This window comes from Pelecanus crispus, chromosome 2, assembly GCF_030463565.1.
Source record: "Pelecanus crispus isolate bPelCri1 chromosome 2, bPelCri1.pri, whole genome shotgun sequence".
NCBI lineage: Eukaryota > Metazoa > Chordata > Aves > Pelecaniformes > Pelecanidae > Pelecanus > Pelecanus crispus.
Window position 1 is genome coordinate 140,438,450 of NC_134644.1, and position 15,638 is coordinate 140,454,087.

Here is a 15,638-nt window from a genome sequence, read left to right on the forward strand (position 1 = left end):
AGCCTGGCAGCTCTCCACCACGCAAACACACCAGGCGCACCCTGACATGTGGGGTCCCAGAACGTGCTGCAAGTCTCAGGTTTTGTCCTGCTCTGAAGACAGAGTCAAACCCATAGCAAAAAGGATAAAGACAGATGTAATAGGATTCTTTGGCTGCAACATGACCTGGTGCTGAACCAGAGCAAGTATTTACAGAAGATCCTTAAGTCAAAGCAAGCTTACAGCTTATGGTACGTGTCAGGGTGGAATTATGATAAACAATTGTTACAATTGTATAGTAAAGTTTGCCTGTACATTCTATAATGTATTCAGTGCAAAAAATTCACATTCCACTACACACAAAAGTTGTTTTGTTTCCCTTGAAGGCAAAAAAAATTTTACCATTGACTTTGGCAGCATTACATTTCTTAGGAAATTAACTCGTTTGTGTTCATACAGATTTGTAACATTAGTTGTCCTTCACAGAAGTGCAGAAATGATCATAAACTCATATAGTGTGTTAGGTTGGAAGAGACCTTCAGATGTCTTCTCTTCCAACCCCCAAGACAAGCTGGAAAGAAGGGAGGAGCTCTGCTCCTGCCACCAGAGTGCTTCCTGACAACATCACTCAGAAACTCAGGCTGAATCTTTTTTGCAAAATGGCAACATTTTTAACAGACACTTTGTACTTCTGCGCACTCTGCCTGTCACTGCATGGTTCCACATAGAAAGCAAAGGTACTGACCAAAATCCTTCAGGAAAATTGACAACCCTTCCTGGGAAGAGAAATCTTTCATGAAAGCTACTTTTAATGCATCTGAAGATGCAAGAGACACAGCTACGCATCTCATCAGTACATGTTCATTAGGAATGGCCCTTTTGTGCATAGTGAGTTTTAATTAGCACTACCTTTGTCCCTGCAGGGGGTACTCCGAATGACAGCTGAGTTCACTAGCCTGCTGCCACTGGGTAAACACTGTGATGTCTGCCACTGACATGGATCTCTTCTGCACTCATAAATGTGGGCTCTTGTTCTACCTCTGCCTCATTTGTTAATTATGGCCACCGAGAATTATGCCATGAAGCTTTATTTGAAGATACTTCCAGCATAAAGATGGAAGAAATTAAATGACATTATAGCTAATGAGGGACCACCTGAGCCCTATAGCAATTTCTACAGGCATATGGGATCTGGTGGGCTATTCAAGAATGTAGAAGAAATATCTGAGGTGATTTAATTCATTAAATAATTCCCTAGGTTCTCACTAAGTACTACACATACACAGGTCACAGTGTTCTCCTTTTCTTTTTTTCCCATGTACAATTAATGAGATGGCACACTGAGGAGCGGTTGGATTTAAATGTAAGAAGAGATGCCACATATGCAAATGTCCACATATGCAAAGGAAACCCAGATGAGCATTCCACAGGAAAAAAGTCAGTGTAACCTGGCACAACAGCATTCTGCCATCTAGGTAACTGTATTTACGGCAGATAAGAGAATACTACACTAAGCTAAAGAGGACATTTTTAAAAAACTGTCTCAGGGTTTGGAAACACATCTGCCAATACATTTAGTGAAAGATATGTCTAAGTCCCTGCAATATTTTAAAAGATCTCATCATCTTATCATCCAAATATTTATTCCTGTCACATATAAAAAGACCAGATTCAGACCTAAGAGAGCTGCAAAGAACAGTTCACTGTAAAGAAAATAGTAGGACTTAAATAGGTTGGGAATACTATAAGCACTTCTGACTATGTGCTTATATGTCCAATGTCCAAGTATGTCCAATATACCCTCTAGTTCTTGTCACTTCAGTGTCTAGATAAGGGATGGTGTAGAAGGCATAGATAGCACCGTAGCTCATTTCCAGCCTAACCTCTCAGCTTTCCTTCCCATAAAACCACAGGAAAAGAGGTAGGATTGTTGACTCCTGTCTTACTCAGATCCCTTAATACAGATATAGTCCAAGGGCCTAAATTTCCTTCTGCTAAAACCTGCATTGGTTGTATTTTTTTTTTTTCCCCCAGAAAAAACTGAAATGAGAGAAAAAATCCTCACCTTCCCCAAAAAGTAGACAACAATGCTTATGGCAAAATTCTTCACTTGGGGCAGAAAGCAGAGGTTGCAACTGTTTGCTGGTTGAAACTACATCACTGACTAATGGAGGACGAAAGGGGAGTTTCATGCAGTCTGCTATGGTTTTAGAACTGTGTGGCCACATCATATGTGTACTGCAAGTCAAGATCATGCCAGTTGCCAGTCCTGCATGTGTCCATACATCTACACTTAAAAGGCAGTGCAATGCAGATCTCTGTATCAACACCCTAAATCACCTCGCTGCTGCTGACAGAATTCCCTGCATGCGGTAAATGCAACCTCCTGGGGATCCTCAGGTCCATGCTGCAAGTGGGGCACAAGGGATGGTGGTCTGGCAGGACACCTCCGCAGAGAAGGAAACTACTTTGAAATTGTCCTTGCTGTGCTAGAGTGTGTACACATCAACCCAAGTACAGAGAGAAGGCAAGTTCTCACGCAACCAAGAACCCTTCCGACACACCGGATCAGTATTGCAGATGCAGCTCTGGTTCTTCTATTTTCCTCCTCTGGACTTTGATGAGAATAGCTCCATGCTCGCAAAGAAATACCTAAGTACACCTATAAAGAGATCACAGCCATTTGGAGTAATTTTTCTTCAAACATTTCCCTGCAGCCACATCTGAGGAAAGAAAGACCATTCGGCAATTAAAGGGTGAATCCTGGTGCAGTCTTATCTCAGCTTCATACCTGACTCCCTTATTGCCACTGTATCAGAGAAGTTCAGAATCTTTCTGTATTTGTCTGTACCCTATGCCACTCCGACACAAGGAGGTATCTGCATATTTTGCTTGCAGACAGGAGAGAAGTACAGACACATTCCTTTCTTTGGTTGAGATCTATGGCAGAGAGGACAACTGAACAGAAATCTTTGCAGTCACAAGGCCCAGAGTGGCATTACCTTTCAGAGTTCTGGTAGATATATACAGACTTGATTAGTACTATACTACGGTGTAAAATTCACACAGTAAAATATACTTGTAAGGGTAATGAAATTATCTCCCACTTGCTCATTTACTGAATTTTCTTCATTGTCCCCAGTAAGCATAAAGCTTTCAAAATCTTCGTACTAGCTTGACAGAAGCTTAGTATATTGCATTTAACCTCCTTAGTTGTTTTAAGGATTTCCTGATGCCTTTTGAACTGCTGTTTGATGCCATTTTGCAAATGAAATAGCTTAGGGGATTGCTAACAGGATACGGGGCCTTCACTTGCGGATCTGTGGTGGCCATCTTCCTTCTGTCAATACTTATTACAGCAGTGTGTAGTTGCTCGCTGAAAATGAATTGGAATTCCAACTCTGCTTGCTAATTGACAGCAACTGCATCAGAAACTACCCTGACAACTGACATCTAGGTTGTGATGCCTCAATGAAATGGGTGAAAGAAGAAGTACCAGACTCCATTCTTACACTTCTGGGACAGGTTTGGATCACTAGATAATTTGTGGAATTACATACTACCCATACAGTACCTAGTCAATGACCAAATAAGGAACTTCACTTTACAGGATTGTCAATCTATCACCTTTCAGGAGCATTAAGTTCACTTAAAAAAATTAACTTTAGCAGAAAAGGATGTTATTGCTTTTACTGAGGTCACTGAAAGGGTAATACCATTCTCAGTGATGCTAATGTGAAGGTACAGGGGTGACATGAGTTAATTGCACAGTTACCAGTCTATTATTGATTTATACTCTCTTGACTTTTACAGAGAAATAAAACAGAGTTTACATTTTACACACTCTCACAAAATATAAGCCACAGAAACTACTGTAGAGAGTTGGACTGCAATTTGTTAAAATTGTTTTATGCAAAGGAATGAAATTAAGAAAAGGCATAATTTCTTCTCTAAGTTTCCTGCTTTGAAGCATTAACACTATAATTAGGGGGTCTGAATGAAAGCAGGGAAAGGGGATTTGTCTATTGAAAGAGTTTACACTTCCAATAGCGATGGGCATATAGAAATGTTCTGCCTCTGTAACTAGCACAATTGTCATAATTAAGGCCCACAAGAGGACTGCATAAATGTATCTCAGCTATACATTTTACTTTACATATATTCGTGTCAAAAAAAAAAAAAGAAATATGCATATAACTGAAATGGTGTAAATTCACCTGTTTGAACTCTGACAGTAACTCTAAAATATGTAAATAGTTGTTCTTCCCTTGAAAGAGTTTCTTTTGCCAGCCTATTCAGTTTGGTAATTTGGTTTAGTCACTTTTGTTCATTCACAAGTCAGGACAAGAGACTTTTAGAAAGCAAGATTTCTCAAGAAGCTTCATCTGAAATTTTTGTCAGTCGTAGGGCTCATTTAAGGTTCATGTTTCTGAATCCCCTTCCCTGTTTCATACAACACTGTATGATGAAGCGTATCAGGAAGCGATGCTCCACTAGAGAAGCAAGTCTGAAATTCACTTCATAGTACAAATCTCCAGCCCTGAGACTCAAACATGGTAACAGAAGATGAATCTGGTGCACACTAATAGTTCGGATGCAACTCGGGTCCTGGAAAAGTAGGTTCCAGCGCACATGGTTTATATCAGGCACCTGAAAAATGTATCTTAGGTCTACTTACACACATATCCTGTACACTTATCTGAATTCCTGTGCTACTAGACCTGTGGAGCAAGCAGCTTCATCTTTAGGGAGTCTGGAGCCTCTTTCCCTTATTGTGTGGGCCTGACCTTCTCCCCAGAACTTCTATTTGTTCCAACATGAGGAACATCCTGTTATACCAGGTACATGAATCAGGAACTAGAACACAGAGAGCCTAAGAAACTTGCCAAATATCAGACAGTAAGTCTGTTGAGAAAGCAGAGGAAGTAGTATATCTATACAAATGTATAAATATATATATAGAACATCTCTCAAAGACAAATCAGCTGTTCTGTGATGATGGTAGCATAGACAATAGAGAAGCATCTGTTCCCCAAGGACATCTTTCTTGGAAGATCCAATGTATTCCACACTGGGGAGAGAATTTCCTTTCAACATACTCTTTCCCAGCATGCCTCTTTTCGTTTACATCTTTTGTATTACAGAGGCAAACCAATAACTCTTAGAACAGCTGTCTTGTAATGAGTTTGATGGACTCCATTTCTTCTAACCAACACGTCATCTTGACTTAAATGGTCTTTTTGTTTCATTTTCTCAGGGAAAGGTGGACACTTCAAATTCACTCATGTTAGCATGCTATGAAACTATACATACAAACTTTCTAGGAAAAAACAATCTGAGTACTTCACTAAAACATTCTACTGTCAGGCTGGTAAAAACATGCATCAATCTTTCCAATTCCTTGAAAAAAAAAATGCTTGTTTGTACAAATCAGTATGAGAAAATACACTGAAAGTTAGCAAGTATTAATTTATATAGTGTGGTATGATTTATGGAGTGCAGTTATTTTTATGGTAACCTTGACATATTTCCTGGGGTTAGTGACTGAATTTTAGAAATTATTTAATAGGTAAATATATTATCTCTTAGCAATCTTAAGTGATGTTTGCTTTTACACTTTTTTTATTAATCTTTTAGTTTTATGTAAAATATTTAAATAAATGACAACTTTAGGTTCATCATCTAGAATATAAGAATGCCAGTACTGTAATTAGGCTTTAGGTTAGACTTAAGGGAGACTGCATTGTATCACACAGTTCTTACTGAAAATGTAAATGTGGAGTTTTAGATCTATAGCTATGTTAAATAGCAGCATTAAGACAAACTTATTAAAATGCCATTCTCCATTTTTTTATTACCTTAGAAATTAAAATTGGCTTATATTGCTAACATAATTATGAACACAGTAGTGTTTGCTCACGTGTTCTGAATGCTGCTGTGCTCTATAGAAAGCACGAGGAATATACAAGAATTACAGCCATAGCTGGGTTCTGAATAACTTTGGTAATTATATGAGCACATAGAAGGCTGAGGTCCATATTAAAATGGCCTACCCCTTCTGGATCTGGTGACTTCAGAACCTGAAGATAGAGAGAGGTTCTCCCCCTCACAGATGATTAAGGTTATACCTCCAAATTCTCCAACACTAGCTAACCTAGAAGCACCTTCTGCTGCAAGCTGCCTGTCTTCTTTTGATCTGTATTTTGAAGATTACATCCACCCTCAGATCTCCTATCGTAACAGCATGCATGTCCAGTACCATTAGAATCATCTGATTGAAAAGCAAACAAGTTGACATAATTTTTAAGTTAAGCTGGATCTTTTTGACATGATTACATCATGAGTGGTTGGTAGCACATCTCGGGAACTGGCAGCTTTCAGCTGCCGGGGTGAAGAGCCTAGGAAGAAGTGCTTGGAGCAAGGGTGGGACTGGCAGGGCTCTTCAGCACTCACCTGGCTCACCCCCATCAGCCTAAGCTGCTGTGGCTGACACTCCGGCCGCCTTCTGCACTAAAGGCCTGAGCCATGTGTTTCTGAGAGGACTGTGTTGAAGCAGTTAAAGTGCAACCAGTTCAACTGAAACCATCCGTGAGGAGTTGACATCCATTTTCCTAAAGCAGCACTTTTCATCTGGTGATCTGTGAATCACTGGGGTATGTATAGATTAAGGAGAACATGACAGGTAACTATGAAAAGTAAATAAAAACACGAATATTGCCATGAGTCTGTACCTCCACTGAAAAGAAAAGGTGAGGATCTACAAATGGAATAAGTTAAAAACCGTTCTTTTAAACAAGTTAACACCCAAAATGGGCTCCAAATCTATACTGCAATTCTTTAAATCCAGTGCCAAGCACAATGCATTCTGGGGTGCTATAAAAACAGCTGGTAAACTTTAAGATTTAGACAAAGTTGAATTATCTCATCTTCTCTGCATCTACATAAGTGTAAAAATAGCCCAGACAGACCACTTAGTTTTAACCATCATTATTAACCCAGACAAATGGAATTTGTTTAAATGGTTCATTAGACTTCTAGGGTGCTATTTTTCCTGCGGAGCCCAACTGAAAACACTGCCGAAGTTTTCATCAGTTGATGTCATGGAGATTGAATTATTCCCAATTCTCAGAAAAAGATGATTTTCATATGCCACGTCTACACTGTCAATATCAATGTATACACACTGTTTATTGGTATACGCAGTGTGAATTATACTCACTTATCAGTAAAAGATCATTTTCTTTTGCCCTGCCTACATTTTGAGTTCAATCATCCCTAACTGAATCAATGAGGTGGAACTACTTTGTGTACAAATTATGTATCAGGTGCACGCTCATCCGGTTAATCTCTACTCTAGCCTGTTCCAGTTTTGCTGTGTTCTCATATTGGTACTGTTTAAATCTCTTTCAAGAGCATTGTCCTCTTCTTACCTATGCTACAGTTTCCAAGGTATCTCCCAAGACCTGTATGTCCTGGGAGGCACTCTGAGGCAACCACTGCATACTCGAACACAGAGGGAGAAGTCTCTACTTGAGTAAGGATAGTTTCAGAATAGCCCATATTGGACAGAGCACGTAGACTAGCAGATACGTACCCATCCTGAAATTGCCATGCATATAAACCCTTTTGATCATTTTTATCGATAAGCATGAGGTATATTCTAAATCACGTTAAAGACATCAAATAATGATAGAACAATACACTTCACAAGGGCAGACCAAGCAACAAATCCTTAGAAAGCTGATCTGCTATGACCAGTGCTTTTAGATATGGTATGTTGAAGTACTTACAATAACTATGAAATATTTTTCATCTTTTGTTCATGCATGCATCTCTTGACTGTATTTTGGGAGGAAAAGAAATTAATCACGATTTGCATAAAGCATACCACGAACATGGCCTGGATTAAGCAACAAGATCAAAATAATATCTCCAAATAGGCAGTTACTGTCTTCATCTGGGGAATCGTTTTCATTATATTTGTTCTCATTACATCAGTAACTGCATTTGTGCTTCTGAGCCCTTATTCCTGCTTTAGCCTGGCAGGATTTTTAATCAGAAAAACAAACACGATGAACATGATTTGTACTTCGACACATTCACTACCATTATGTTAATAACAGTGTCCTAGATGATGATGTGCCCCCCACCCTCTATTTGCATGATCAGAGGATGTGCTTTTTCCAGGGAAGGAATTGATAGGATCACTGACATGGGTCAGATGGAACAAACAGGATGGAGACCATGGCTCTTATACTCTATTTAGCAATCTATCTACATGATGAATATTTGTGGGGTGAAAGGGTCAGGACGGGGGGGGAAGTGCACGAAGCATTCAGGCAGCGTGAAACCTTTCGGCTGCCGATCGTTTCCCTTTCCCCTGCAATACGCGGGGCGCCTCGCTTTGACACGCTGGCAGGATTTTGCTCACTTTCTCACTTAAAGGCAGTCTTTCCGGCTGGGGCGGTAGTTACCCCCGTCCCCCGGCTCCAGCGGCGGCCAGCCTGCGGTTCTGCTGCGCCGCGGCCTCCCTTGTGCCCGCTGGCGGAGGCGGGGGGGGCCGGGGGCCGCGGGCAGGGCGGCGGGGGTGGGCAGAGGGCAGCGGGCAGGGTGGGCAGCGGGCAGGGCGGGCAGCGGGCAGCGGGCAGCGGGCAGCGGGCAAGGCGGGCAGCGGGCAGCGGGCAGGGCGGGCAGCGCGGCCCGGCGCCGCTAGGTGGCACGGCTGGGTCTCGCCCGGCGCCCGCGCCCCGCCGCCGCCCGTGCTACCTGCGGCGCTGGCCTGCCTGCCGCTGCCCTGCCTGCAGCGCTGCCCTGCCTGCCGCTGGCCTGCCTGCCGCTGCCCTGACTGCAGCTGCCCTGCCTGCCGCTGCCCTGCCTGCCGCTGCCCTGACTGCAGCTGCCCTGCCTGCCGCTGGCCTGCCTGCAGCGCTGCCCTGCCTGCCGCTGCCCTGCCTGCCGCTGCCCTGACTGCAGCTGCCCTGCCTGCCGCTGCCCTGCCTGCAGCGCTGCCCTGCCTGCCGCTGCCCTGCCTGCCGCTGCCCTGACTGCAGCTGCCCTGCCTGCAGCTGCCCTGCCTGCCGCTGCCCTGACTGCAGCTGCCCTGCCTACCGCTGCCCTGCCTGCCGCTGCCCTGCCTGCAGCTGCCCTGCCTGCCGCTGCCCTGCCTGCAGCGCTGCCCTGCCTGCCGCTGCCCTGCCCGGCGCACCCCGCCGCCTCCGCAACAGCCGCACCTCCCCCCCGCCCCGTTAGATGAAGAGGGGCAGCAGGAGCCCCCCTCGCCTCCCTCCTTACTCCGCTGCTAATGAGGGGAACGGCCGGGGGGAGGGGGGCGCAAATCGTCTTAAAAGAGAGGCAGAAAATTACCAGGGGCAACCGCCACGAGGCTGGTTTTGTTTCTCCGCTCTCGCAGTAAACTCTTGTAATCTGCAGTCATTAGCATAATCTTCAAAGATCTTTAGGGGGATAATCTTTAAAATGCCTAGGGTGCTCGCTTGTGAGGCTCCTAAATAGGATATCATTGGAGGACCGTCAATACCCTTTGAGGTGTCTTTCTTCGGATTCGAGGGGTTCCTCTCCGCCTTCCGCTGTGGCGAACAATAATGTAATCTCCGCCTTGATGGGGGTCAGAAGAGCATTACAGCTCTGAATACTCAAATCTGCTCTCTCGCGGGCTTTTAATTTACGAGGGGGAAAGGCATATATTTTTCCCTCGAAGTTTACTTTTCGTCAAGGGTAATTATCTCACTTGCATTTGAACTCTTCGGGGGACTAGAATGAGTTTCCAATCATTTGATTTCCCTGCCTGAAATCTATAGCTCTTTTGTGTGAGCCTTCAGAGCTCTGGAAATGAACAACCCAACCCGCGGTTTGCAGAAATGTTCATTGCAGCGAAGGGCGTGTTCGGAGAATACAAACAGCACCCACAGATAGTTGCCAAGGGCACCTAATACATCTTTGCATTACACCTTGAACCAGTCTGCCCGTATCTCCGAGTTTTTATTGCACGGATCATAAACGATTGTAAAGTCTGCAAATCTTTCATGAAACCCTGGCAATTAATAGTTTAGCCAGGGAACCTTTAAAGAAAACAGAGTCTCTAACGCAGCCCTTGAAAGCGGTTCGTAGCCGCGTGGTGCCGGCGTAATCTCACGATTCAGAGTTTTAAGAGGTTTACAGCTTTTCTTCTTCTTTTGGACAATGCACTTTCTCTCTCACTCTGTTTTTCGAGGCAAGAAAAGACAGAAACATTAATTAGCACCAGAATGCCAGGTGCTCTCTGATCTGGGGGAGGGGGAAAGGGCTCTGCAGAAGTCAGCTTGAGCACTCGATGCTAGAACCTGTAAAATTAGACCGCGTTTCCCATTTATGGTTTCAGGTGACCACATAAAACTAGCTGTTTCTTTAAACCGGTTTGGTCCTGATCGTTTCCTGTATTGCGCTTTTAAAGCCAGGAGCACCCCGTGACCCTAAGTGACTATAGTTCCCGGCAGCCGTTTAGATGGTTTTTGAAGGCACGTTGGGGTCCTTTATCAATTATTCCTGTTAACAAAGAAAAGGCGCTTGCCTGAAGATGGGAAAGTTTTTCAAAGGAAGCTCCTGCGAAGAGAGAAGTGCCCAGTTCCCCATAAATGATTTACAAAGGGTGGATCAGTGAAAGCGGCCCAGGGGAGGGAGAGAGGGCACACAAACAGTTGCTTCACCCGCGGGTTAGTGATACCGGAACGAAGCGAGCGGAGACCGGGCGGGTTGCCGTGATGGGCGGCCGCCCGCCCCCGAGCCCGGCCGCCGCCCCAGCCCCTGCCGCGCCGCCTGCAGAGGCGGCTCCGGCAGCCCCCCTGGTTTTCTCCCCAAATAAACTGCCGGGCGTCTGCCTGCCGGGGGGCAGACAAGCGCTGCTCGGCGCAGGTCGGGGGAGGGCAGACCCCTGCGGCGGCGGGCGGTAGCTGCCCAGCGGGAGCGTAGCGGGCTGCGCGCCCGGGGCGCGGGTCGCTCGCCCGGCGGGGACGAGGGGGCTGAGCCGGCGGCCGCAGCCCGGTGGGCAGCCGCCTAGCAGGGGTCCGCGGCCGCAGCCAGGGGCAGCTCAAGGGGCTTCTGCAAATTGGCACGGGAACTATACTGCCTGGGACTTCCCCCTTGAGTTCGACGCCTGGAAACATTCGTTATCTCCGCTGCAAAGGGCTGCGTGGATTTCCTCCCCTCCCTAACCTCAGTACCGTCTCCCAGCCCTGCCTCCCGGGATGTAACTAGGGAGAGATGTGGGGAGCAAAGGGGGCATCTCCTGCCCCTGATGGCCCAGCTGGTGCTTTCAGGGATCCCGAGCAGAGGGTCCCCGCCGCTGCCATAGTGCTCCATCCTCAACAGAGGGGGGGCAGGACTGGAAGTGGCGGGAGCCCCTACCCTTGGGGGAAGCGGGAAGGGCTCCCGGCCACGGGCGCCGGGGCAATTCACAGCTACCGCGGCTCTTCGGGCAGTCGCGTGGTTTCATCGTGGACGTGACACGTGAAAATGCTGCTTCAGAGGTAGCACTGGCGGCGAGGTGACCGTCAAGGGACTCTATGCTGCCCCCCACTCTTTCTCAAAAACGTTGTTGATAACTAAAAGAGGCAACCACTTCATAAAAACCATTTAAGGAAAAGCTGAAGTCGAAATGAAAGCCACTAGTTACATTAAGGTTAAATCAAACGTGGCCTTATGTGATGAGAAATACGCGCAAATATTCCCGCACAGGAAAGAAATTCCATTTACTATTCTGCAAGCTATTTGCTTTTGGCACGCAGCAGTACCTTTCCTGCAGAAAGAATAATAATAACGTTTGTGTACGCTGAAGTGTCTGGAATCAAAACGTCCTGAGCCCCCCCTCCGTCAAATCTGCCCGCATCTGTGTTTACGACCCAGATGCAAGTGTGGAAATACAGTTACTACAGATGACCACATGGCTTTAGCATGTTAACTTTATTCTAATTAAGACAGAAAAAAAGCGACGATACTTTATTCATATAAGAAAACTGGTTATTAGCCCACGGCATATGGCTGAGGTTCTCAGAAGAAAGGTAAAAAACAACCCTCATGTAAGTGCAGTCACTTTTTAAACCGGCTATTTGCGCCTGCGGACTGCTCCGGGGCGCGCTGTAGCCAGCAGCAGTAACGTTTATTTCATTGTCAGTGCTGCCCTTGCCTGCAGTATTTTATCTGCGGCAGGAGATGGGCAAGAACTCCTCAGGAGCAAGTCTTCCTCGGGGATTTTTATTGGCCTTTTAAAAACCACCTTTGAAATAACACCGGAGGACCTTGGATGTATTTAGACTTTCCTTGTGGCTACCCGGGCAATTATTTCCAGTGATTGTTAATGTGTTGTAATGGGGGGGAATCGTCAAGCAAAATTCCCTTTGTTTCCTCCAAGGGACAATCGAAAGCCCCTAGAAATTGGATCCAGAGTTTCCACGGGCAAACTCTGGAGATGAGGAATTGGCCATCTTAACGAGATACAACAGCATGGCAAGGTACCGTCAGTAAGAAAGTAGAGGAAACTCGCTGATCTCCTCACTGGGGAAACCAATCAATCACCGGCCGCTTTCAGAGGCTGCAGGAAGAGAATATTTTTCTTTTCTTTTCTTTTTTTTTTTTTCCCCAGTCTCCTTCCTGTGTAAAGCGCGCGTAGTCCCTCTCCTGCGAGAGTGTCGTTAAATCACTGCCACGGGTGTGCAGTTATGTGAGGCAGGCATGTTCACGCATCCACGGCAAGGCAATCCCTTTCTACGGGGACTTTCTTCATTCTTGCATGGGAACTTCTGCCAAATACCCTCCTCTCGCGCCGCCAGGCAGGCCCCCCCGGATGGTACTTGGAGTGACAAGACACCACCTTCCCTGCCTTTAATTATTTCCTTTCTTCCTGATGCCTCTGTGGGTGTGAGCTGGTGATATCATAGGCAAGGCGTTAATTATTGTTTCGAGTCTGTGAATGTTCGGTGTCGGAGGACAATGACAATTATTATTTTATGAATACTTCCTTGTGTCATGACCTTCCCGGCGGTAAGAGGCCGACGAGGTGTCTCTAGTGCAGGGTACTCAGAGTTTGCCGCGGGTCCCCGTATTTGGCCCCGTTTCTTTATATAGCCAGGCGCCTGGCTAAAAAGAGGGGGGCTTCCCCCCCGCCGTGACAGCTTCAGCGGGGCAAAGGGAGCGACACCCGGTGGGGAGCCCTTGAGTTTTGGGCGCCCGCAAACCCCTGGCTGCCGAGCACGGCGGAGAGCGGAGGGCTGCGGGCCGGGGGGCAGCGGGGGCAGCGCGGGCAGCGCAGCGCCCGGGGCTCGCCCCCCGCTCGGGCCCTGCGGGGGGGCAGGGCTCACCCCCGGGGGCAGGGCAGGGCGGGCCGGGGGTTATTGCCCCGGAGCACGGCAGCGCTCGCAGCCCGGCGGGGGACGCGAGGGACCGGCCGCTCCCTGGCCCGGCGGCCGGGGGGCGCTGCCGCGGAGCCGGCCGGGCGGCACCGGGCTGGGGGGCGAAGCCCCGCCGCGGCACCGCGCCTGCCGCCGGCCGCAGCGCAGCGCAGCGCAGCGGGGCCGGGCCGAGCCGGGCCGGGCCGGGCCGGGAAGCGCCTGGCGGGGCGCGGGCTGCGCGCAGGGCCCGCCGCCGTCGGCAGCAGCAGCTTTCAGTTTTCATTGAGGCGGCTGGTTACTGTTTAACATCCCCACCCACGTCTCAGTTTGTTTAGTAAATCGATCTGATGCTGGGGCTGAGGCTGCTGCCCTGTCGCCATTGAGCAAAGTTAGTTCCCCCCCCCCCCCGCTCCACACGCTCTCTCCTCCTCCTTCCCACTACAGCATGTGGTGAAGACGGTGCCAGCCGCACCGAACCAGCCGCGCAGCCCAGCGCCGGGACGCCCGCGGGGAGCCGGGGGGTGCGGGGGAGGCAGGCGGCCCGGGGGATGCCGCCGCCCTGAGCCGCCACCGCGCCGCCGGAGGCCGAGGGACGGGGCGGCCCCGCCGGTAAGTTCCCGGGGGCCGGCGGCGCCGGTGGCCGCCGAGGGGCGCAGCCCGCCGCGCCGCAGGAGCCAAACGTGCGGCGTGGGGAACGGAGACCCGGCTGGTGGCGAAAGGGACAACAGCCGGTTTGGGGCCGGGGGGGGGGATGGTATTTCATTTTATACTCTTTTTTTTTTTTTTTTTTTTTAAATCCGCCGGGTCACGTGCCCCTGTTGTCGGTGCCCGGGGCGCTCCGGGGAAAGGCGCTGCGCAGGGCTCAGCCTCGGGCCGCCGGGGCGGGGTGCGTGGGACGGGGCGGCCCCACCGCTACGTTCCCGGGGGTCCCGTTGCTGCCTGGGGCTGATGCTGGCATTTGTGACTCCTTAGCGGTCGAAGTCCCAGCTTTGCAGCGGGTTTAGGAAGAGCTGAAGGCTTTTTGGGTTTGCCTCCCTTATTTATTTCTCCGCCCCCGCCCTCATGATCACCTGTGCGGCAGGTGGATTTGTTATTATAGGGCTGCTCCTACTAACGCACTTGGCCGCCTTGGTGAAGGATCCCAGAATACTTCCCTTAGGGGAAAAATAGTTATAAAAGTGGAAAATTCAAACACAAAACGGGTGAAGCAAGACAAGGATGAGTTTTGCAGGCAGATCCAGCAGTGTTTCCAGTGCTTTTACGGAGCTGCAGGTGCGCTGTTTACAGGGTCCCTTTGGTGAAAGCCAGCTTTCAGATGTCACACCTGTGGGTCGAACATCTGTTCCTGTACACTGAAATGCAAGATACAGTCAAGCATTTTGTGAAGTAGACAGGAGGTTGCAGTAACAGTATTTTAAAGCGACTTTTCACATTTGTGATAGCGAATACTCTCCCATAGTGAATTATGGTTATGTTAAATTGGACCTTCCTTTGTGCAGGCCTTTCCTTGTACAGTGCTGCACATACTTCGATTTATTGTGTTTTCTCGTGCATATTACAAAGACAGTACAGCAGTTTAAAGTGATGTTTCATTTGTTATTGGTGCAGAGTTTGTTAAAACTGAGTTAGTGAATAAGACTGATTATGCTACACAGCTTTCAAAGTCCCTGAGTCTCTTATGTGGTGAGAAAACTACAAAGTGCTATGTTATTACCTATATTCCTTAAGAACAGAAGTTCTTAAAACTTACATAGGAGGCATATGAAACATTTATATACATGCAGGTGATTTCAAATATTATGAACACTATTTTGGTCATTTAATTATTTTTCTTTCCTTTTTCTAGTCATGTGATGAGGTAAAAAGGAACAAAGTGCTTAAGATGCTATGTTGTAACTCAGTTCACACTTCTCACTATCCTTCAGCCCCTGGAGCATTGAGAGGAAATAATTCTAAAAGTGATATTTCCATTGCCCAGTACTCAGCTCCCTGTCCCTCTCTCTCTTACTGAAGCGCACCAGGCTATCTAAGGCTTACTTCATACATAAATTTAAAAAAAAAATAAAATCAGGTGTAGGACAAGACCAGGATGCTGTTACCTCATTCATGACATTACCTTTGATTTTATCAGCTCACGCATTTGGACTTATTTCCCAGAACACAAACCTTGCGTTTCCTTAACACAAAGCATAACTTTCTCCGCACCTTATCTCACATAGCTAGAGGAATGTCTCTATTCCAAAATTTTGTACTTAGTAGCAGCAGTGTAAAACCAGAGCAGTG